Source organism: Pinus tabuliformis, chromosome 6, assembly GCF_031772625.1.
Source record: "Pinus tabuliformis cultivar Carrire ecotype Pingquan chromosome 6, CPIR1, whole genome shotgun sequence".
In the NCBI taxonomy this organism is placed as follows: Eukaryota; Viridiplantae; Streptophyta; class Pinopsida; order Pinales; family Pinaceae; genus Pinus; species Pinus tabuliformis.
In genome coordinates this window covers 1,958,458,253-1,958,483,089 of record NC_142292.1, presented here as the reverse complement: position 1 = coordinate 1,958,483,089, position 24,837 = coordinate 1,958,458,253, and positions in this window count along the sequence as shown.

Genomic DNA, 24,837 nt, shown 5'->3' with positions numbered 1-24,837 from the left:
ATTTACTAGAGGAAGAAAACCAAAAGGTCCTGGAAACTAAAGAAACAATGGATTCTGAGGACTCATCTAATGCTTCTTATTTTGAAGCAGCATGTTCTATCCTGCACAGGATAGCTGCAAGGCCTAAAATCTTGCCATACACTAATATGGTAAAATACTAAAATGGATCATTGACAATGTGGACATTTTAGATAGAACATTTAGGGATTCTAGGCATGAAGTCATGGGGTCATTTAAACTAGAAAATTTACTCTGAATGTACCATCTGCCAAAACCACAAAATCACTATGATAGAGCCTTTATTCAACATTTTTCGAAAGAAAATGAAGACCTGATGGACAAAGTTTTCTATTGAATGGGTTCCATTTATTGATGTAGTTTTTAATGATATAATTATGAATTGGAGCAATATTGTGTGAGACAATTTGGCTATGTCCATTAGAGAATACAACCATAATAGAATTATCTCCTCTTGGGTTATCCATCCTTTTTACATGAGTGCATATGTTATGGATGCTATATATGTTTTTGTTCACATTTTCCAAACATGGTCTGGAAATGGACTCTACAGGACTCTACCCCCATCCATTTTTATCATAATATATTGTGGGAATCACAACTTAGCTCCCACTTTTACAAAATATGTCATGGCATTATGCTGCCAATTTACCAAACCATTTTTTATAAGAAATCCCCCAGGCTATCAGAGGAAGCTAAAATAGACATATTGCGATTGGCAAGATGATTTAGTGAGGAATTATTTTCTTATATCAATTTTTTTGGTAATATTACACCTCCGCATGATTTTCCATTTTATGTTTCTGATAAATTATTAGCAAGAGATATTTCCTATCTGTTATAGACATATTTGGGCATTGCAACCCCAAACTAATATGTCCATAAACCAAGGACTCCTTAAGTCCCTAAAATTGTTGCTTCATACCCTAAAGGATCATGGTCAGCTGATTACATCATTTCCCAGAAGTTCCACCTAAAAAACTACTCAGAACTGGCCAAAACTGGACCATACAGGCTGCTCCATGGATAAGGTGCGATGCATACTGGCTGCCTAATTGGCCAGGTGCAATGCATACTGAAATGGCCTTCTGTGGGGTCTGATGAGCAAGAATAGACAAATGGGAGAGGCAACTTGCAAGGTGGATGATCATGGAATCTTCCAAAATCTTCTCCTGTGACACTTGCTTCTTTGAATTCACCCAGGGATGAGTAAGAGATCATAAAATATCCAAGTGGAACCAAGAACTATCAATGAAATGACACTAATCAAAAAGCCAGAGTTGACTCACACCCTTTTAAGACATCTATAAATGGATCCCTCATCTGAGAGATCTAGACGCTGGAATTTTGTTTTTTGTAAGTAAGTATTGTTGGTTTGTTGAGAAGAGACTTTGCATTGCTGGGTGATTTGCTTGTTCATGAGGTGAAGAGGGCTTCTACAACTGGGAGGATGATGCTGGATCAGACAACTGGGTTGTAATCCTCTCTTACATTACTATTAATAAAGTTCTTTGAGTTTTCCTCCATATGATCTTGTATTTGTGAATCTTATTGTTTATTAATGAAATTGTATGGTCGATGTGTTTCTGATTCCATATTGGTTATGATGTTTTAGATAGAGATGCTTTGATAGTTTTCTGTTACTTTGACTTTACAGGTACTCTTTGAAGTGGGCAAGTAGGAGAGGAGTGGAAAATTCTATCAATGGAAGGAGAAATCAAGCTAGGATCAAAGCAAAGGATCCAGGTTGGTCCTCTATTCTTCTATTCCATCTATCACACTTAAAGGAACTCTTGAAAAGATTTCATTGTTTGTTTCTAAGATAGCTACCCATCTTAGTGGGACTAGCAATTTGAATCGGCACTAGTTTTCCCTGAAACCAAATGGCGACTCCGCTGGGAATGAATATTTTGTTTTGTTTGTTTATTGTTTTCTTCATAAACTACAGACAGAGCCTGAAGTTAAGATAACTAGCCTTCGAAACACCTTTGTTATGTAATTGTGAAATAGATAAACACTGCTTCAGTCAATCTTTGGGTTGGTTTATGAACTAAACATCTGACTTACAAAGCATTTTAAGTGCCCTCGTGGTAGCTCAAAACCTCATCAGATCCTACCCTTATGTTTTGTGTTTACTGTACATCATTACTTAGCCTAAATCACTAGACGTAGTTGCAAGTTTTGAGCAAAAACCAAGCTCAGTTTCACTCCCTGGCCCATCGCACTATGTATAATTGTGCAACCTAGATGCATCGCAACTCCCATGTGTTGCAGGTGAGATGCATCCCTATTTCCCTGTGTTGCAGGTGCGATGATTGAGTAAACTGTGTTTTCTTCTCTGAAATTTGGTTTCTTTCTCTGTTTTTAGCTTTATTCAGTAGTTTTGTTATTCATGATCAGTACGTTCTTGCAGTAACCATCTTCCTTCACATTATTTCAGCCTCCATCAGTTAGGAAATTGTAAATGTTTTTGTGTATTTGTCAATCATTTGCAATCTCCCTTTGTCGAAAGTAGCCTAATTGAACTGTCATCTTTGATGCAAGTGTCGTAATTGTCATTCTGAATCAAAAGAAGAGTGTCGTAAAGTCTTCCTCTTCTAGATAGTTCATTGTACTTTTGTCATTGTACTGGATTTTGAAATTGTTAGTATTTCAAGTGTCGAAAACATTTTTAAATTCAAAATCAAAAAGTGTCGTCTTAGTCTTCCTTTTGTTTTGAAAAGAGAAAATTGTTAGTATTGTCGCTCTGAAAGAAAATAATTTGGATCTGTACTTAGAATTCTTTTTGTCATTTACACATTAAGAAAGTGGAAAACAAATACATTCATGTGCATCTGCATTTTGACTGCTTGCGAAATTTGATTTAGGAAATTGCATTTAGTGTGTGCTCTTTTCTCTCTGCTGAAAGAAAAAATCATTATCTTCTTTCCTTTGTAGCTAGGATTTTCATTGCTAAAATAACATAAACGATTTTTTATCGTTTTAGATTGCATATTTAGGAATTTCACATCTACATCACGCGGCGAACCTTTAAAGACAAACTTCTAAGCAAGATCAACTATAAAATAAACCTCAATGAACATAAAAATGCTTTGGAATCTAACGCAACACATCTAGAAGTCTAGGCTAGAGACATGTTCCGACGTCGTAAAACCTAGTAACTATCATTTTCATTGTAGGTTGGGTGATTCCTCCACTTTGATACAACAAGTGCTAGTACTTTGACTTGTGCTCCCTGTATCATCGTGTATATATTGGGAGACTACAATAAGCTATCATCATTTATTCTTAGGAAGCCGTGTCTGCCGCCCTATTGATCGTAATGCACTGAACACAGCATTTCAGAAGATTGACTGTTGTACATAAGTCCTTGGTAATTTCTCTATCATTTATCACCAAGGTGTATTTTGCATTTTTACGATTGATTTGGTAAACCCTCTTGCTAGACTTCCAAAGCAATCACTTTCTTTCCTTTTCGACTCCTTAAAAGAAAAGGTCCATCTGAGCACTTGTCACTTTAGGCTCATTAAAAATCGAAGGCGACTAGAGTCACCTTTAGCTTTTTCTCGACTCTTAAAAATTGAAAAAGCAAGTTGCGTCAAGGTGTCTTAACATTCATTTAAATCAGAATAACATTTTTCCCCTTTAATTATTGAGTTGATCAAGTAATCCGCAATCATGGAAGAAAGTCAATCAAAACCCCATCGTTCGCGGAGGCTAGTGAGTCAACCATGTTTGACCCTGGAAACAAAACCATCCTAGGTTAAGCGTTCTCATTTAACTGAGTCCAATTCACCTGATTTATTTGAAACTTTCATTTCAACATCGTCAGAGACTATAGTTACTCCAATTATCTCTGGTACATCTGCCTTTACAAAAGAAGTTTCGCAGTTACAGGAGGACATTAGAACTGATCCTAGTATAACCGTAGACACCTCTATTACTGAAGCAAATCCATCTAGGACTGATCAAGAAACTAAAGTTCACTTACCCGAACATCTGGAAGTTGAATTCCAGAATTCAGAAGGTGTCACCCCTGTAGTATCTGTCACTGTAGAAGCTACACTTTCTTTGGCTGCAAAAATATTTTATGGACCTGACGCTCTACCTCTTCCACCTGGATTGATTCCTATAGAAGAGATAGTGGAGGATCTTCCACCTAGTACTCCAGTGCATTTTGGAACTGGGATCCATGTAACACAAAAATATCGTCACCATGATTATTTGCAGTCAGTATGGGTCTATCATCACTTGTACTGTCCTCCTAAGCAAGTCTCAGACCTCAGCTCTTCAAGTCAAGCTTTGAAAATAAGAGAAAGACATTAAAAATCAATGAAACTTTGGTTCCGCACTTTCTCTCACTGTTACCTGCGGTCCCGCACCTTCTGTTTACAAAAACTGCGGACCTACCCGCTCTGTCCCTAAAGGTGTGGGTGCGGACCCCTATGAAAGTCAAAAAGGCGCAAGTTTATTCTAAAAAAGTCACTTTGGGTTAATTCTAGATGATTCTAGAAGGAATTTTGACGTGGATTTGCCGCTCTTAGGTGGTTCATGCATCCCAAAAGAGAAGGAGCTAATCCCTTGATGAGAGGAGCTATCCCCTTGAAGGAGGGCTTTATCCCTTTGAAGGAGGACCTAGTAACTTCCCTCCATTACACTATAAATTCAGGCATTGGGCTGGTTGCTAGAGAGGTTAGAAGCTGAACATTTTTGAGGGTAAATGCTGGCGAAATTAAGACTTCCTAGTTGAGCTTAAGAGGAGAGATCACATACCTTTTGGGCTTCATTGGGAAGAGAGTGAAACTTGTCAAAGTAGAGGAGACTTCTTGCTGGACCCTGGGAGGAGCTTGTACAACGTCAAGGCACAGGTTGTAAAGTTCTTCTTCTTTTGAATTAATACAATCAAACTCATTTTTCTCAACAAGTATCTCATGTTCTTTGTTTCATGAACTCCTTGACTTTCATGTTAAATATGTTTTATGATATTGGCTTTTCAGGTGCTATTTAATTTGTTTTCCTTGTTTGTGTTTGTAGATTTGTGATAAAGGAGCTCATTTGGAATCGAAAGAGCGAAGGCTTCCACAAACTTGCGTTGGACCTAAGGTAGGCCCTAAAACACTTGTTTGCCTTTGTTTATAAAAGCATATTTAAAGAAAGATAGTGTGTGATTGGTTTGCTTGTCATTAGGTCTTCTTTAGATTCTAGGAAGGTCTATCTTGTCTGCAAGATCAACTTATTCCGTGTGACAAAATGGCGACCATACTGGGGACTTGATTTTTTCCTTGTTTTTACTTTGACCTGAGAAACTGTGTTTTTTGTTTCTATATTTGGCTTGTTGTGTGTAAAGTTGGGTAGAGTTTGTAGATCCAGGGTTATTTTTCATTTTTCATAGCTTTGGGAGAGGACCGCACCCTATCCTTTTGACACAGTGCATACCTATCCGCACCTTTGCTTTTAGCACAGAGCGGGACCGCACCTGTGTTAACTGTGGGCCTGCGAACCCTGTCAAAATTTTGAAAAACCTAAGATTTCCTCTGTTAGTCAGCTTAGTTTTTGTTTAGAAGTTATTATCTACTGCCCAGACCTACATATAACTTGTCAGAAGCTTTCCTTAGGTTGATTTCATTAGTGTTAGGGTTTTAGGTGAAATTCCTAGGAGTTTTGCTTGTTGGGCTTGTTTTTCATTTTGGTCTTGTAGTGGCTCTGAGCTTAGAAGCTGTAGGGACCTCAGATCACCTTGGTGTCTACCAGCCTTCTTATGAGTCTGACCATTTATGAAATCTCCCCTTATTGAGGAATCCGCTTTGTGTTTTCTCTTTACAAAACTTCGAAAAGCTTGTGTTTAAAAGTTTGGATTTTCATTTTTAAAAAGAAAACAAAATTGGTTGTTCTTGACTGATTTGTGATTCTGCATAAATTGGTCCTTAGCTTACATCTAGCTAAGTAAAACATCCTTAAAAAAAGACATCTTGTAGGCTTTGACTTAAAATAGGTTTTCATAGTTTATAGATCTCAAAGTTAGTTCTTTGCATAGTTTTGAGTGGTTTATAAAAAATAAAAAAATAATCTCTTTTGGAAAAAGTTTGTTTTTTGTAGTGGTTGAGTGCTTTGAAACGAAAAAGGGAAATTTTTGTGAAATAACTAGTTGCCTCATTTTGAGTGCATTGGAAAGGACAAAAGATCTTCTTTTAATTTGTTTGATTAAGAAAGATTTGTGTTTACAAAGCATTTGCATTCTCAAACTCTTTCTTAGTTAGAAGTTCATCGAAGAGAAAAGATTGTTTAAATCATCTTAGGTGCATTTTTAGTGATTTTGAGTCGAGTCTTCATACCACGAGTTTCATCTCCGCACCTTTTGATTTAAACAAAAACCAATAAAAAAATAACACTTAAAGTAAAATTCATCTAGCAACATTTTTATTTCTAGGGCTCTAATACACCAACTTAGCTTAGGCTAGTGTCTTGGAGTAGGAGAGTAATTAACTCTCCAAGACAGTAAAAACAAACAAGTAGTTGTATCTTGTGGTAGGGAAGAAATCCAATTGTTGCATTTATGCTCTGGGAAAGCTCCTCTTAAAGGAGAAGCACGAAATCGTGTCCGAACCAGTGTGGGAATCAATCCTTCCTCACTGGGAATGACGCCAGATATTCTCGTATTAAAAACGGTAAACCTCAGATTAACCATTGTCGAGGAGCCTGGGGTCACTTGTTGGTAAACCTTGGATTATGTCAAGGAGCCTTCAAGGGGATTGAGCTTGCTACGCTACCCTTTCGTGCGTATTGGATCGTAGACTGTTCCCCCAGGTATATTTGTTTCAGTTGGTAACCTTAGTGGCCATATTCTTTAGGATTCTTCCTGAGTGACAGTGGTGGGAAGATCCCACTGTACCTGGAGGAGATGTCGGCTAGACTCACTTGGATTTTCTGGTGGGTTCTCTTCACTCGAGATGGTTAAGTGGAGGAACTTGTGCCAGTCTATTCATTAAGCAGGTTCCCGGGGTAACTGTTCCAACCACCATTTCTGTATTTGAACTGTGCGACGTTGGATTTCATCACCAACTAGTGTTTTCAGTACGGAAAGTTACTGTTTGTGTGTGTTTGATCTCCTAGATTCTTTAGGCATGTGATTCAAATTTGTTTGGTTCTTTAGAGGCTTTAGGTGGATTTCATTGATATTTTACTTTGTTTGTGTGTGAAGTAGTTAAAAGCTTTTAACCGTGGCTGAATTAACGAGGAAGTCCCATAGACTTTGGGGCCAACCTCCTGAGTTTTCACCGAGCCAGCTTGAAGGCTTGAAAGTCCTCGTAACTCTGAGAGACAGTAGAGTGGGATCACTTGAAGAAGGAGAGTCTTCTTTGGTGGTACATCCTGATTTTCAAGCGTTAGTAGCAGATTATAATCCGCAGTCAGTGTCTGTTTCCGAAGTTACTGGTAGCTTTTCATCTACCAGTGATATAGGTGAGGAACCTGAAATATCTGAACCTGAAATTGAATTTGTTGCTACTCCGACATCGAGGTTTGCTTCTCCAGCTTCTAGTGGTACTGGTTCACCTAGGGTAGAAAGAGTAATCACCCAAGATCTTCCTTCTGGACTTATAGCTATTGAAGAACTTGCTACTCCAGAAGAAGAAGCAGGCATCCCTATCCCTGAAAATCAACCTGTTATTGAGCTAAGGGAGCATGAATCAATTTTTTACAGTCCACCTAGGAGCAGTACTTGGTATCTTTCTTTGACTAATTTCTTAGAAAACCCAGGGTTAAGTTTTTCACCACCTCGTGTTCCTTATCACCCAACACCTAGAGGTTATTATCCTCCATTAAATATGTCAAGACAGTCGTCCATGTTTACTCAATCGCCTGAATCCTTTTTGTACAACAGTCCTTCTGTTCCCTCTGGGTATCAGTCACTTTCTGGTACTTTTTCGGGAGCACCTCCTCAACCCATTGAGCAAGGGTTATTAACTAGAAGCAATGGTACTAAGCCGTTGAGCGTAGAAGACATTCTCATGATGTCAGGTTCTATTCCCAATCCTCAACCTCAAGGTGGCCAGTTACCGCCTGGGGGGCAGCCTCAATTATCGCCTGGGGGGCAACCTCAAGGTACCCAATTTGCGTCTGGGGGGAAACCTCAAGGATAGTACATACCTACGGGACAGTACGTTCCTCAAGGTCAACCCAGACTCAATATGTACCCCAAGGTCAATCCCAGTATCAATTTATACCTCAAGGTCAACCCCAGTATTAGTACGTGCCTCAAGGGTATCAACCCCAAGGTCAGTACTCAAACCAAGGTTTCCAACCACCCTTCGGTCAAACATATCTTCAAGGAACGAGAAATGTACCTTTAAATTATCAATCCTACCCTCAACCCGGTTATGGTCCTCAATATTCTCAACCTGTTATGGGTCCGTACCCCCAAATGAATATAGTGTGGGATCCATCGCAAACTTAACAGGTGTTGCAGCCAAATGTACAGTTGTCATCTGAAACTGGACAACCCTTAGTTTCTAGTACGCCCCAGCAACCAGTCCAGTCTAGCATTCAAACTTCTGTACCTTCGGTAGTTTCTCAGCCTGGGCCTAGTACGCCTCGTACTCCGCCTCAAATGACTGCTACAACTGCCGCAACATTTGTTCAATCTACCCCACCTACTTCCGGAGTATCGACAGCTCCGGTTTCTAGTGTTCCTGTATCTACTCCTTAGACATCTTTACCACCGTCTGGATCTACGATTCAAACTTCGGTTCAGATGCCTGTAGGACAACCTGGTTCAAGTACGGTTGTCACAAGTCAACCACAATTTACTTATCAACCGTACCAGGGACAGTACCAATTCAGTCTGGTTGTGCAGCAGCCAGTCTATCAGTATCAACTGTACCCTGGGTACACTTATCAACAACCTCAACAACCCTAGTACGGTTCGGTTAATCCTGGTTTTCCGGGAGGATAGAATATCCCAAATGCAATTCCTATTCATAGTTATCCTGGATATCCTCCTCCTGGGGCTGGTCTCATGACCCAGAGTTTTAGGGACCCTAATCGTCAGTTACCATTTATCGCAACTTTGGACTTGCCTGACTTCTCACGCCTAACGAACAATCCCATTAATTATCTTCCGTTTTGGCTGCCAATGTCGAATAAGTTGCCTAGTGACATTCCTAAGTTCGAAGGTAAATCAGGAGAGGACACGTCGAACCATGTGATGACTTACCACCTCTGGTGTGCGTCTAACTCCATTTTGGATGATTCAATCCGTCTTAGACTTTTCCAGCGCACTTTAATTGGTCTCGCGGCCAAGTGGTACATTAAGTTACCGCGAGGTACTTTTTATAATTTTAGTCAATTAGCTACCTCGTTTTTAACTCATTTTCAGTTGCCAGTCCGATATGACAATGGCACGAAATTGTTAACTTCGTTAAAACAATCGACGGCCACTTACATTTCAGATCATATTCATGAGTTGAGACGTCGACGGCGTTTAGTGAAGGTTTTTATTCCGGATCAGATCTTGGCTGAGTGGTTTGTAAAATATTTGTTGCCAAAGATCACTGAAGATGTAGCTAAAGCCAGAGTTGTTACTGAGGAGCAAGTAATTGCTCAAGCACAGTACCTTGACTTGGTCTATACTCATTCAGGTACGTTACATGAGAAAATCCCCGATCTTCCCAAGCAAAATCAAATCGCTGCAGCTCCTTCGGGATCTCATGCCGCCAATGGTATGATTGGTACGGTTAACACTAAAAGTAAGAAGAAGTCTTCCAAGAATTCTTCTCCTATCATAACCTTGCCTAATTCCCTGACAGGAGATTCTTCTCCAGAGATTTCCGTCGATATCCACGTTGTAGAGTCATCTACAGCCAAAACAAAATCCGATGGCAAGAAGAAAGGAAAGAAGAAGAATAAAACGGACAAAAATTCAAAGGAGAAACCTGAAAAATCGGAATCCAATGATGAAAAATGCAAACCTCGTTATCCTTGTCTCATTTGTGACGATGAACATTTTACAAGAGACTGCCCTCATTGTGCAGAGGTTGCGAAGATTGTCAAACGTTCCCAAACGCCTGCTGTTTTGAAGGATCCTTTTCCAGCTCAAGACAGTAAGATGATAGGTTCTTCCACGAGTACCAATGAAGAACCCATACTGATGATGTCCCATGTTAGGATTGCGACTTGATCACAATATTATTCTAGTAAAAGTCCTGTTGATGGTAAATAATTAGAATGTTCTCATTCTAATCCATCAACCTCAGCTCCCGGTTCTGATCCACTACAAATCGAGAAACCTAATCCAGACTTGGAAATCAAACCACCCACCAAGGGTATACTTCGAAAGTCAACTTTCAATCCACATGCGAGAGCGGCCCATAACTATAACATTGTTGAGGATTTAGCTATTTCACCCTCAGCAATGTCGGCTTTGGAAGTGCTGCAATCATGTCCAGCACAGCGTAAATCACTTTTGTCGGCTATAGGAGATGTTGACGTTCAGGACTCGAACCTAATAATTTTCGATCTAGAAAATAGTACACCATGTTTGCCTCATCAAATGGCTTTCCAGATTCCAGTGATAGTAAAAAACAGGCCTATTCATCGAACTGTGATTGATGAGGGATCCTCAACATGTATTATGTCGATACAGTGTTGGAGATCGCTTGGTTCTCCTTCGCTAAATCAATCCCCGACAATTCTAAAGGCCTTTGATGGCCATGGGTTTCATCCTTTTGGCATTCTATAGGATTTGCCTATAGGGGTTGAAGGAAAAACCGTTAATCTAGATGTGGAGGTGGTTGATGCCCCTCTAGATTACAACCTTCTCTTGGGTCGAAGTTGGTCTTACGCTATGACAGCGTTCGTTTCATCGGTCTTTCAGGTTATAAATTTCCCTCATAATGGAAAGATTGTAACAATAGACCATCTCGCTTGCTTTTCGTTCGACCCAGCCTCTTCTAAAAGTATTCAGCATGTCGGTAAAACGACTATCCCATATAAGGATGTTGGAGTAGGACTAGTTAAAGATGCCGGTTTACTGGGAACTTTTCCTTTTCCTCCGATCAATGTATCGTCTTCATTTGCAACCATTCATATGATTACGTCAGACACCATTGTTTATGATGATCCTTGGATCATTCCTTCTGAATCTGAGATAGACTCATTTGGTGATGTCATGCCTTTGAGTCCATATGAAATTGTGTATGAGGCCGTGCAATCGTTTACCCACCCATCTTCAACCGAAAATGAATTCATGAATGTAGTCTGTGAGGAATCAATTTTCACATCAAGCTCGGATTTAATCACGTTTTCGGAACTTGTTCACTCTGATGAGAAAATTCGTGAAATCCTATGTGTAGATGATTTACCATGGGAAGATCTCCATCACAGATCTTCGTTTTTACCCGAGAATGATCGTTTTGAAAATAAGTTTTCATCAATTTTTACGACTGAATATGTCAAGGAACCTCAGAATCCAATGAAACATCCAGATTCAGAGTTAAATTTGGGAAACATCTCTCGAACTATTCCTATTGACATTTTGGTTAAGCCTGGAATTGTTAAGAACATTCATATAGGTGCCTCGTGTACAGATGACGAAATTCAAATATATAGGGCCCTATTTCAAGAATTCCGTGACGTGTTTGCCTGGTCCTATGAGGAAATGCCAGGAATTGATCCTGCGATTATTGTTCATGAGATCAAGACTTACCCGGATGCTAAACTCGTCCGACAACGTTTGCGTCACATTCACCCAAGAAAAGTTGTTGCAATTAAAGCAGAAGTTGAAAAATTACTCAAAGCAGGTTTCATTTATCCGATCTCGTTAACGGATTAGGTATCGAATATTGTTCCGGTTAACAAAAAGCAGGGAACAATAAGAATATGCATCGATTATAGGGACATTAATCGAGCCTGTCCAAAGGACAATTACCCAACTCCCTATATCGATCAAATCATTGATGATTGTGCCAGCAGCGAAATATTCTCCTTCATGGATGGTTTTTCCGGATACAATCAAATCAACATTCTACCTGCCGATCAACCAAAAACGACTTTCATTTGTCCATGGGGGACATTTTCTTATTGCAAGTTACCTTTTGGGCTCAAGAATGTCGGAGAAACTTTTCAAAGGGCCATGTCTTATGCGTTTCATGACATCAAGCACATTGTGCAACCCTATCTCGATGACTTGCTTGCTCATTCATTACATCGAGCTGATCACCTTGTCCATTTACGAGAAATATTTATGAGGTGTAGTCATTATCGGATTTGGTTGAACCCACACAAATGTGTCTTTTGTATAGAAACGGGTTGATTGCTGGGGTTTGTAGTTTCGAAAGCCGGCATTCGTGTCGATCCCTCGAAGGTTGAAGCTATTGTCAAATTGCCTCCTCCTTCGAGCCTTCGCCAACTCCAAAGTTTGCAAGGGAAAGCAAACTTTTTACGACGATTCATTCCTAACTACGCCGAGGTTACAAAGGGTTTTACCCGGTTGTTGAAACAGAACACTCCATTCTATTGGGACGAGATAGCTCATAAATCTTTTGATGCACTCAAACACGCGTTGACCCATGCACTGTTATTGCATCCTCCCAACTACAACCAGGATTACTTCTTGTATCTCGCCGCCTCTCATTCCACCGTTGGAATGGTCTTAGTTCAGGAAGATGAATTCGGAATTGAGCATGTGATATATTACCTTAGTTGAACTTTAAATCCAACTGAGCTAAAATACTCACCTGTGGAGAAATTGGCATTGGCAGCTGTTCAAGCTGTCCAACGTTTTCGTCACTACATTTTACTACGTAAAACTACCATGATTTCAGATTGCCACCCTATGATCTACATTTTGACCAAGAAATTGATAGGGGGCAAGTACTCTAAATTGATTTTCATCCTGCAGGAGTTCAACTTAGAATTTGAGAAATCTAAGTCTAAGAAATCTTTAGTTTTTGCGGAATTAATGTGTGATTTCCCGCGTGCTGACACGGAAACTGTGGCAGAGGAGCCCATTGCGGACGAATCTTTGTTTCTAATCAGCACTTTAGATCCATGGTATGGGGATATCATCATTTATCTCCAGACCCAATCCTTTCGGCCAAAAATTTCAAGGTCAGAACGTCGGAAAATACGATTCCAGTCCCAACAATACAGGATTATTGGAGATACTCTTTATCGCCATGGGGCGGACTCTGTTTTTCGACGTTTCTTAACTCACGAGGAAGTTGAAAGGTTTCTAAATGAATGTCACTTTGGAGCGTGTGGCGGTCATGTGTCTGGGTATGCCACAGCCCAAAATATATTGCGCGCTGGCTACTTCTGGTCATCTTTGTTTAATAATTGTATTACTGCAGTCCGAAAATGCCACAACTGCCAAACTTTTGACCAAAAGATGCATGCTCCACCTGCTCCTCTCCACCCTATAATTGCCGTTGGTCCTTTTTCCAAATGGGGTATCGATTTTATTACATGTAAGGCTCACTCGGCCGGGGGGCATGCGTATATCATCCTTGCGGTAGATTATTTTACCAAGTGGGCCAAGGTGATGCCTACATTTGAGGAAGATGGCAAGACAGTTGCAATTTTCATGTTCAGTCATATAATTGCTAGGTTTGGTGTCCCGCAAGCGATAATCACTGATCATGGGTGTCATTTTCGAAACATTATGATGACCGAACTTACAGGCCAGCTTGGTTTGCGTCACGATAGTTCAACCCCTTATTATCCACAATCTAATGATCTGGTTGAATCCATCAACAAAGTTTTAGTCATCATGATCCGATGGATCATTGGGATTGATCGGTCGAATTGGCATAACATGCTATTTTCAGTGCTTTGGGCGTACCGAACTTCAGTAAAAACATTTCACTCCTTTTCAACTAGTCTATGGTCTGGAAGCTGTGTTACCCATTGAATACGAAATCCCGTCACTGCAAATGGCCATCGAGTTACTTCCAACCACTTCCGAAGAGGAAAAGCATTTGTTATACTTGGCTCAATTAAATGAGAATTGACGTGATGCTGCATTGGTGATCGAAACTCACGCAAAACGTATCAAAGCTCAGTATGATCGAAATGTGACCCCTTGAAATTTTTTGGAAGGAGATCTAGTCTTAGTTTATGATCAAGCTAATGATAAATTAGGTGCTCGAAAATTCGTTCCTATGTGGCATGGTCCCTATGTTGTCAAGCGAAAGCTAGCAAAAGGGGCCTATGAATTGGTAGACTTTGACGGGGACTCTTTAGGTAAACCCAGAAATGGTCTTTACTTGAAGAGGTATTATGCTTAAAGAATGGGTATGGAGATTTTTAGTTAGGATAGTGTTTCTTTCTAGCTGGTGTGTTTTAGTTTAAAAAGTGTGCTTAGCTTAGAGAGTGTTTTTTCATCATTATTCCTGCTTATCTTGGTTTTACTCTTGATATTGCAGATGTCGATGCCTCTCCAAACATACATTGGTTTCACTGATGGTGTTTGTCGTAATACATGGAACATTTCTTGCGCAGCTTGGGTTATCTATTCGCCCTCTGACGAGTTAGTATCTATGCATGGGGTAAGCCTCGGTCAAACAATGAACAACATTGCTGAGTATAGTGCAGTGATTGAGTTATTATTTGAATCTATTTCATTTGGGATTCGGAGTTTGATAGTGAGGTTAGATTCTAAACTCGTTGTATTACAGCTTAATAGAGTGTATGCCATTACAAATCTAGTATTATTAAGATTATTTTTGAGAGTGCGTCTCTTGGAATGTGAATTTGATTACATTGAATATCAACATATTCCAAGATCTTTAAATACATTAGCAGATGAAATTGCTTCTCGAATGTTAAGTAGACATTTGCAATAATCATACATGTAAATTTAAAACCATTCAATAACATGATTTACAAGATAAGCCGGTAATAGTGATATATATATATATATATATATATATATATATATATATATATATATATATATATAGGCGTGTGTCAAAAAATAAATCGTCCTCAATCATAGGTTGAAAAACACCTTATGATCGGCAAAAATGATAAGTACAAAAAAAAAAAATGTCAATAGTGCCTACAATAGCCGATCATCCTATCACTAGTGATGATCTCGATAAGAAACCACTGCACGGGCCACCTTGCAAAGGAACCTCCTAAAAGGTCCTAGGACCCCAATCACATAGCGCGAAAGTCGACGTGGAATGTCATCTATAGTGGTCTTCGGAATATCTCCTGTCAAGCGCTCGAGATGACCCTCCAACTCGGCCAAAACCTCTACTAATTCGTCCTGTGGGGCTGGCACAGCTGAAACTGGTTGTTTCCTCTCGTAAGGCCAGAGAGCAGCTGGTCGCTGTGGACCCACATCTGCATTTGAAACTTTTGCTATCAGTTTTGGGACGATAGAAAAATAATAAAAAAAATTAAAATAAGGAAAATGTTGAAAATGATTTTACCTGAGTCATCCCACTACTCTCCTGGTGGAAGAGCCATGTCTGGGTCACCACGAAAATCTACCCCAGCGTAAGGGAAATCCTGAATAGAAAATACCTGGTTTTCCAACCATTGGAAATACTCAGGTTTGAATCGAGCAACCTCTGTCCTCTCGTCCGGGTGATGGGCCATAACTGTGACCCATCGCATCAATTTGGGCTCTCGAGGAAGCCCAGCTCCAACAGTAAGGTGCTGCGGGATCAACATGGGAACCCTCTCCAGACCAAAACTCATAACCAAAGCCCCATAACCAAAGGTCTTTAGTTATCCGTTCTTGGCCTTGGTCAGTTGTCCTTTCACATTGGCCAACACAGCATCGCACCAGTTGAAGATGGTGCCTCGAAAGAAATCAACTGCCATACGCATCTGGGATCCGGTGGCAATATGTAATGCGGCACTCCCGCAAAGTCTGATGATAGTAAATGCGATCACCATGAGTTCAGGACGGGATATGGTTTTTATGTCTATCCCTTTGTCTCTAGCCTGGCTGTTGTAGAACTTAGCTAGAGGCTATCAACAGACTGGCCACCTGGCCTAGCCCCCAACAGAGTCAAGTCTTCGCCTCTCTTAGGCAAACCAGTCAAGAAATATATGTCCGCCAGCTCGATTTCGAGCTGGTGGCCACCAATGAAGAAGCACTGGTCCTGTATGCTCCATCTGCCAACCAACCACTGTAAGAAATCCACCTGAGCCCTCATGCCAGGAATCGCCCAGAATTTGTACAAGCCGCACGCCCTCAAAGCATCAAGTGAAGGTTGATGGTTCCATGCGGCAGCATCCACGTCCTCATGCTCTTGTTCACGCCAATCTAACATGATGTACTCTCTGCATCAAGTAAAAAGATAAATTAGAATGCTAGAAATTATTTTGTTTGGTCCAATTTTGAGAATTTTTGGGTGAGAAAATAGTGCTTTTGTTCAGAAAACTTCCCGTGAAGATTGCGGAAAATCTAACCGTCAGAATCGAACGCCGTATTCTCCTGAATAGAAAAGACCTAGTTTTCCAACCATTGGAAATACTCAGGTTTGAATCGAGCAACCTCTGTCCTCTCATCCGGGTGACGGGCCATAACTGCGACCCATCGCATCAGTTTGGGTTCTCGAGGAAGCCCAGCTCCAAAAGTAAGGTGCTGCGGGATCAACATGGGAACCCTCTCCAGACCAAAACTCACAACCAAAGCCCCATAACCAAAGGTCTTTAGTTGTCCGTTCTTGGCCCTGCTCAGTTGGCCTTTCACATTAGCCAACACAGCATCGCACCAGTTGAAGATGGTGCCTCGAAAGCAATCAATTGCCATAGGCATCTGGGATCCGGTGGCAATATGTAATGTGGAACTCCCACAAAGTTTGGTGACAGTAAACGCGATCACCATGAGTTCAGGACGAGATATGGTTTTTATGTCTATCCCTTTGTCTCTAGCCTGGCTGTTGCAGAACTCTAGCCGGAGGCTATCGATAGACTGGCCACCTAGCCTAGCCCCGAACAGAGTCAAGTCTTCGCCTCTCTTAGGCAAACCAGTCAAGAAATATATGTCCGCCAGCTCGATTTCGAGCTGGTGGCCACCAATGAAGTAGCACTGGTCCTGTATGCTCCATCTGTCAACCAACCACTGTAAGAAATCCACCTGAGCCCTCATGCCAGGAATGGCCCAGAATTTTTACAAGCCGCACGCCCTCAAAGCATCAAGTGAAGGTTGATGGTTCCATGTGGCAGCATCCACGTCCTCATGCTCTTGTTCATGCCAATCTAGCATGATGTACTCTCTGCATCAAGTAAAAAGATAAATTAGAATGCTAGAAATTATTTTGTTTGGTCCAATTTTGAGAATTTTTGGGTTAAAAACCCTTTCGGCGGGGACCGCACCCTTTGGGTTAGACACAGTGTGTGGGACCGCACCTTGTCTACATGGAAGGTGCACACCCCTGACTTTTTCCCAATGGAGAAAAAGTCAGGGTCCGCAGGCCAGTAGTGGTACACCTGCAGGCCCCCGTGCGCGGGTTTTAAGCCTAAAAACCCTCCAAAAAAATAAAATGAAATCCCAAAACAAGAAATGAAACAGTTAAAAATGAAGAATAGGATGATTTGGATTACCTGGAGAAGACGACGTTCGATTCCGACAATTGGATTTTCCGCAATCTTCATGGGAAGTTTTCTGAACAAAAGCACTATTTTCTCACCCAAAACTCAAACGGTAAAAATGAATGATGAAGGCCCTTTTTATAAGTTTTTTGAGTAAATAAATTGCAAATTTGTTTATGTTTCACATTGGAAAGGTATTTTTGCAACATTTTTATCCATTTCAAATAGGTATGGGTAATGTTTGTGTTTTGTTCAGGATAACAGATTATTCAGGCGAAATCTATCATTTTCGACGAAAAAACATTTAGAGTCACCTTTAAGCTCTTTTCTGACTCCTAAAACATGAAAAGATCGCCGTGTTTTTCTTTTAAACTCATTAAAACGGAATTAAAAGACGGTCCACTTACAACTCTTTTCCGACCATAAAAACATGAAAAGATTGTTGGATTTTTGTCATTTAAAATTCGATATTGGTTATAAAACGACGTGTTATTGATCACTTTTTTACTTTTTTGGATCAAGGGCACTAATTACGAAAAGTATTCCTTGGTTGTAAAAGATCAAGTGGTTCTCTCAAGTATTATTTTATACTTTTTCGGGCTTGGGAGACACAAATTTACGAAAAAGGTCAACCCTGGAGTCTTCTTAAGTTTTTTCAGACTCTCTAAAATTGAAAAAACGCTGAGTTTCTCCTATACTGGACTCATTAAAGTTTCACAGTAAAGGACCTATTCAATTACAAACAGGAACAAACCACTCCTTCTTAGGGTTCGAATTTAAACTAAGTCGGACTCATCCGAAGGATGAGCTTATAATCAAGCAAATGTTATCCTCCTCAAGCTTGTCAAAAATAAAGAGGTACTTGCTAGAAATGGTGGGGGAAAAGAGAGAAAAATGAGCCTGTTTGTCATACTTTGTAACCACTCTTGAACACGACACTTTTATTCACCTGGGTTGGGAAATCCTTTTCCTAACAGTTGATCAAACCACATTGAAAATCTTCAGCCAGTTTCTGGGTATTAACTTTGGGTCAATTGTCACCAAGCCATTTGTCGTGTCGTTATGTGTTCAAGATGTCACTGCCAATAAGCCATTCATTTGCAAAATATCTGTCATCCATCTTGACCATCCCTGAGTTAGTCCTTGCAACTAAATTTCTTCAACTTGATCTATGATTTCGTGTTGTGGGCTTGCCTGCGACGGATCACTTTCTATCGACTTCAGCTCATTATCTAGAAAGATGATCTAGAAATCGTCAGTACCTTGAGATCCGCATGCCTCAATGGCAGGTTTCTCGCCTTTGACGACAGTTTGCATCATTGACCTTCGATCAAAGGATTCCGTGACATGTTCGACATCAACACATTTATTCACATTTCATGGATTGTACTGGGTACTTTGAGAGCCATTGACATCACTGGTGGTTTCTCTCACACTTGTTAACAGTTTACATCATTGACTGGTAATCAAGTGGTTTCTACCATGTTCGACATCAACACATTCATTCGCATGCATAGAATCGTACTGTTTCGGGAAGTAGAAATGAAGACCCTGGATCTAGTTTCCACAATCCAGGTTGCGAATAATTTTGTATTCATTATATAATGGACTATTCATAAACAGATGGCTGCGCCCATACCGTGTCCACATGAGTCTATACTTGTGATGTATTTCAAGATCATTCCTGTATCAGAGCAGTAGTTAGTTTTCTAAGTCAGTTTTGATCTGAGTATGGGAATGCCTACCTCAGCGATGATATGATCTCATATATATATATCTTGCATTGAATGTTTTTACAGGTTCCAACTGGGCTCTCCACAAGATGATCCTCGAAATGATAAAGTACTTCACTCTTCCTAAATGATAAATTAAATCCTCATCTACTACAGACTTCGCACTTTAGGGGGCAATCTGTTACACAAAAATATCGTCACCATGATTATTTGCAATCAGTATGGGTCTATCATCACTTGTACTGTCCTCCTAAGCAAGTCTCAGACCTCAACTCTTCAAGTCAAGCTTTGAAAATAAGAGAAAGACATTAAAAATCAATGAAACTCTGGTTCTGCATTTTCTCTCACTGTTACCTACGGTCCCGCACCTTCTATTTACAAAAATTGCGGACCTGCCTGCTCTGTCCCTAAAGGTGTGGGTGCGGACCCCTATGAAAGTCAAAAAGGCGCAAGTTTATTCTAAAAAACTCACTTTGGGTTAATTCTAGATGATTCTAGAAGGAATTTTGACGTGGATTTGCCGCTCTTAGGTGGTTCATGCATCCCAAAAGAGAAGGAGCTAGTCCCTTGATGAGAGGAGCCATCCCTTTGAAGGAGGGCTTTATCCCTTTGAAGGAGGACCTAGTAACTTCCCTCCATTGCACTATAAATTTAGACATTGGGCTGGTTGCTAGAGAGGTTATAAGATGAACATTTTTAAGGGTAAATGCTGGTGAAATTAAGACTGCCTAGTTGAGCTTAAGAGGAGAGATCACATACCTTTTGGGCTTCATAGAGAAGAGAGTGAAACTTGTCAAAGTAGAGGAGACTTCTTGCTGGACCCTACGAGGAGCTTGTACAGCGTCAAGGCACAGGTTGTAATGTTCTTCTTCTTTTGAATTAATACAATCAAACTCATTTTTCTCAACAAGTATCTCATGTTCTTTGTTTCATGAACTCCTTCACTTTCATGTTAAATATGTTTTATGATATTGGATTTTCAGGTGCTATTTAACTTTTTTGCCTTGTTTGTGTTTGCATATTCGTGACAAAGGAGCTCATTTGGAATCGAAAGAGCGAAGGCTTCCAAAAACTCGCGTTGGACCTAAGGTAGGCCCTAAAACACTTGTTTTCCTTTGTTTATAAAAGCATATTTAGAGAAAGATAGTGTGTGATTGGTTTTCTTTTCATTAGGTCTTCTTTATATTCTAGGAAGGTCTATCTTGTCTGCAAGATCGACTTATTCCGTGTGACAATCCACTTACATCCTTCTACTACAAAAGTTAGTTCTTTTTCATCGCCAGTTCTTGTCGAATTGCTAGGAAATCTTTTGGATAGACTAAACATGTCTGAACAACCATCAACATCTAGGACTGTGTCAATAGACATGGCTACGACAGAGCTTCCTGTTGTCATTCCTACAATGATTGTTGGTATACCATCTGTCTCGATGAGTTATCAACAAGAAGCCAGAGTCCAATCAGGGACTGTTTCGACGACATGGTTAGTTCCTATTTCTTCATCCCGATTCTCATTTGGTATTTTTTATGTTGAAACTGAACAAGTTGATCCGATGTGTCTTCAAAGGCTAATTTACACTTTAAGTACCAGATTGCCACCATATGGGGGACAATATGCCTTTTCATTGTTCCCTTTAAGAGAACAACCATATGAGAGTTTAGAACAAGGTTAAGGTCAAACTGGAATTACATCCAGCGGTTGGGTACCAATACTGCCTCAAGAGCCAAGGGTTGTATATTCAATGCAACTAGTCCAACCTGTGTCGAATATTCCCACTACACCTGCATTGTGACTGTATCGCAAGTACAAGAACTACCTGTTGTATGTCAACCTCAAGTTTCTCAAGTTGCAATACAATAGCCTCTCATCTCAGCGATTCAATTACAACCTCAGGTTAGTGCCTCTTATCTGGAGCAACTCAGGCTCAAATAGGTACTATGGCTCATCATCTTGTTCAATCATCCAGTATTGGGCAATAGTAAATGGTCCAACAACCATGGCTGGTTCAATACCAACAACCGCAATTCCAGTAATCATACCAAGGCCGTGAGCAACAAGTCCTTCTAAGTAATGGGTAATCGCATTTCCAAAGTGATTATCAACAACCATACTATAATGGTTATGCCCATCAACCTTATCAAAGTTACCAACATCAAATACATTATGCTGGTATGCAAACACCAACTGCTCAGGTGATTCCATATTATCCTGGGTATGCTTCACCTAACCTTAATCAACAGTTTCCCTTTGTAGCAACTCTAGAATTACCAAATATAACCTGTTTGATGAATGATCCAATTGCTTATGCCCCTTGGTGGCCTGTGATTCATCATAAAATTCCCTCTTATATTCCCAAATTCAACGGAAATCCGGGCGAAGATCTGTCGAATAATGTGATGACTTTTCATTTGTGGTGTTCATCCAACACTCTGAATGATGATTCTATTAGGCTTCGCCTTTTCCAGTGAACGTTAATAGGTCTGATAGCTAAATGGAATATAGAATTGCCTAGAGCTTCATTTGAAAACTTCAGTACCCTTGCCACTAGCTTTTTAACCCATTTTCAATTACCCATAAGGTACAAAACAGGGAAATAACTCCTTACCAACTTTAAACAAACAACAACCACTCACATATCCGATCATATTCATGAGTGGCGGCATCATCAAATAATGGTGAAGACGTATGTTCCTGAAAAGCTTTTAGCTAAATGGTTTATAAAGTCATTGTTACCATCTATTACAGAGGATGTGGCTAAGGGAGGAGTTGTCACTGAAGAGCAAGTCATTGCTCGTGTGCAATATTTAGACTTGATCTATATTCAATCTAGCACGCTCTACGACAAAATTCTTGACGCTCCTAGACCAGAATTTTCTGTTCCTCCTCCTCCTAAATCAAATAAATACTCTCATGCCGGTGATGGCGTGATAGCCACGACAAGCAAAAAAACCGCAAAGGCTACATCTAAGGAAGCCCATATGGTTTCTAGTCAGAAAAAATATGAGGAACCTCTCACCTTGGAGGTCAATGCCATGTCAACCGACAAAGGAAAAAATGCTAAGAAACCAAGAGGCAAGAAGAAAGGGACAAACAAAAAGAAGAAACATGACGATTCGACTCTTAAAAAGCCTTCTGGAAACCCTACTAGAAGGAAGAAACCTGGTCAGCCATGCTTCATATGTGATGAGGACCATTACACAAAAGATTGTCCACATCAAACTAAAGTCAAGAAGTTATTCAAAAAGACTTCAAATACCTCAGCAGTATTGATTGATCCGTTTCCAAATCTAGAAACTAACCTGGTTGCTAGTGATCGTGCTTCCCCATCCCAAGTGCTTATGTTATCCATCTCAAAACAGCAAAATGATGCTTTGATATCTACAAGGAATAAGGATTATGGAAATCCACAGTCGTCGAATGGCAAGGCTACTGATTAACCAAGTAGTTCGACAACAACTTTGACGGAAGTTGTTCCACCAATCATTCCTGAATTAACAATAAAACTGCCCAAGGGAGTAGTACATAAATCGACATTTAATCCTCGTGCTCGAGCAGCAAAGAATTATAATATAGTGGAGGATCTAGCCCAATCACCATCTGCCATGTTGACACTTGAAGTACTACAAAATTGTCCATCCCAAAAGCAGGCTTTGTTATCAGCAATAGGAGGGATTGATCCAGCGGATTCCAATATAGTGGCCTTTAATCATAAAGGATATGAACCTTAATTACTAGCATAGCTTGCTTTCCTCATACAGGTAAAATCCCTCAACAAAACTGTTCATTGCGTAATAATTAATGAGGGAGCATCTACCTATATTATGTCAACGAGTTGCTAGAAAAATTTAGGCTCTCCACCCTTGTCACGACCATTAACGACATTAAATGCATTCGATGGAAGAACATACACGCCATATGGGATATTAAGTAACTTGCAAATCGAACTGGGGGGCAAGACAGTAGAAATTGAAGTCAAGTTCACTGATGGAAACCTTGACTACAACATCCTACTGGGCAGGCCCTGGATTTATGCTATGGCTGCTGTTGTGTCAGCATATTTTAGAAATATTGCATTCCCCTTTCAAGGTGGAATCACAATCATTGACCAACTCACCTTCCTCCCCAACAGTTCTCAAGTTACCAGAAGCATTTTGTTGATCCATGGAAGCTCTTAATCACTTCAAAATATCAGGGTAGGTCTCCGAAAAGACCCTTCTTTAATGGGAACTTTTCCTCTTCTGCCTTCAAGTAATCTAGCGGAAGTGGCCACAGTGGAAACCTGTCACATGATATGTTCTACATTGTCAAAGATTAAGAAGAATCCTAAACATTTTGTTAGCATGGATCATCGCTAGGTATTGCCACCAAGCCCTATAGAACTGTTGTAGTAATCAATATTCTGGGCATGGGTGGCAAACCCAAATCAACACTTGGTAAGCATTTGGATAGATAGGTCTCTAGAGTATGGCACCTCTTCTGATCCTTGGTTGCATGTACATTCTACAGGTGAAGGAATCATTCAATCAATGATGATAGGAGAAACACCATGGGAAGTTCACGACCATCCTTCCCGACCTCAAGATAACAATGAGTATTACTCTAATGACCTTAATCATGCTTTATTTTTTTATTTTCTATCAAATACTATAAATACGGGGGATTTAGAGTGAAATCTGTCCAACATTGAAGAAACTATTGCCATTAATATCTCTAACAAACCAGATGTTGTAGAGAATATACATGTTGGCAAATCTTGTTCTCCTTCAGAACTGGAAATATACTATGCTCTCTTTCACAAATTCAGAGATGTCTTTGCTTGGTCATATGAAGAAATACCAGGCATTAACTTGAGCATCATTGAACATGAAATCAAGATGTTTCCTGATGTCAAACCAGTAAGACAACGCTTCAACCAGTTCACCCGAAGAAAGCTACTGCCATTAAAGTAGAAGTTGAAAAACTTTTGCGTGCTGGTTTCATTTACCACATTCCTCTCACTGATTGGGTATCGAATATTGTTCCTGTGATGAAAAATCAAGCAACGATTAGAGTGTGCATCGATTACAGGGATGTAAATCAAGCTTGTCTGAGGGACAACTACTGTACACCCTTCATCGACCAAATAACTGATGAATGTGCTGGATGCGAAGTCTTTTCATTTATGGATGGATTTTCTGCATACAATCAAATCAATATCCACCCACAGGACCAGTTGAAGACTACATTCATATGTCCATGGGGCATGTTCGCGTACCGCAAACTACCTTTCGGTTTGAAGAATGCAGGGGAAACATTTTAGACGGCAATGAATTATGCCTTCCGTGACATCAAATACATTGTTCATCCATATCTCGACGATTTACTAGCTCATTCGTGAAAGAAGACTAATCATATGCAACATCTGAGAGCGATATTTCTACGTTTCCGACACTACAAGATACGACTCAATCCACACAAGTGTGTGCTTTGTGTTGGTTCTGGTCGGTTACTTGGTTTTGTAGTTTTTAAAGATAGAATTCGACTCGACCCATGTAAG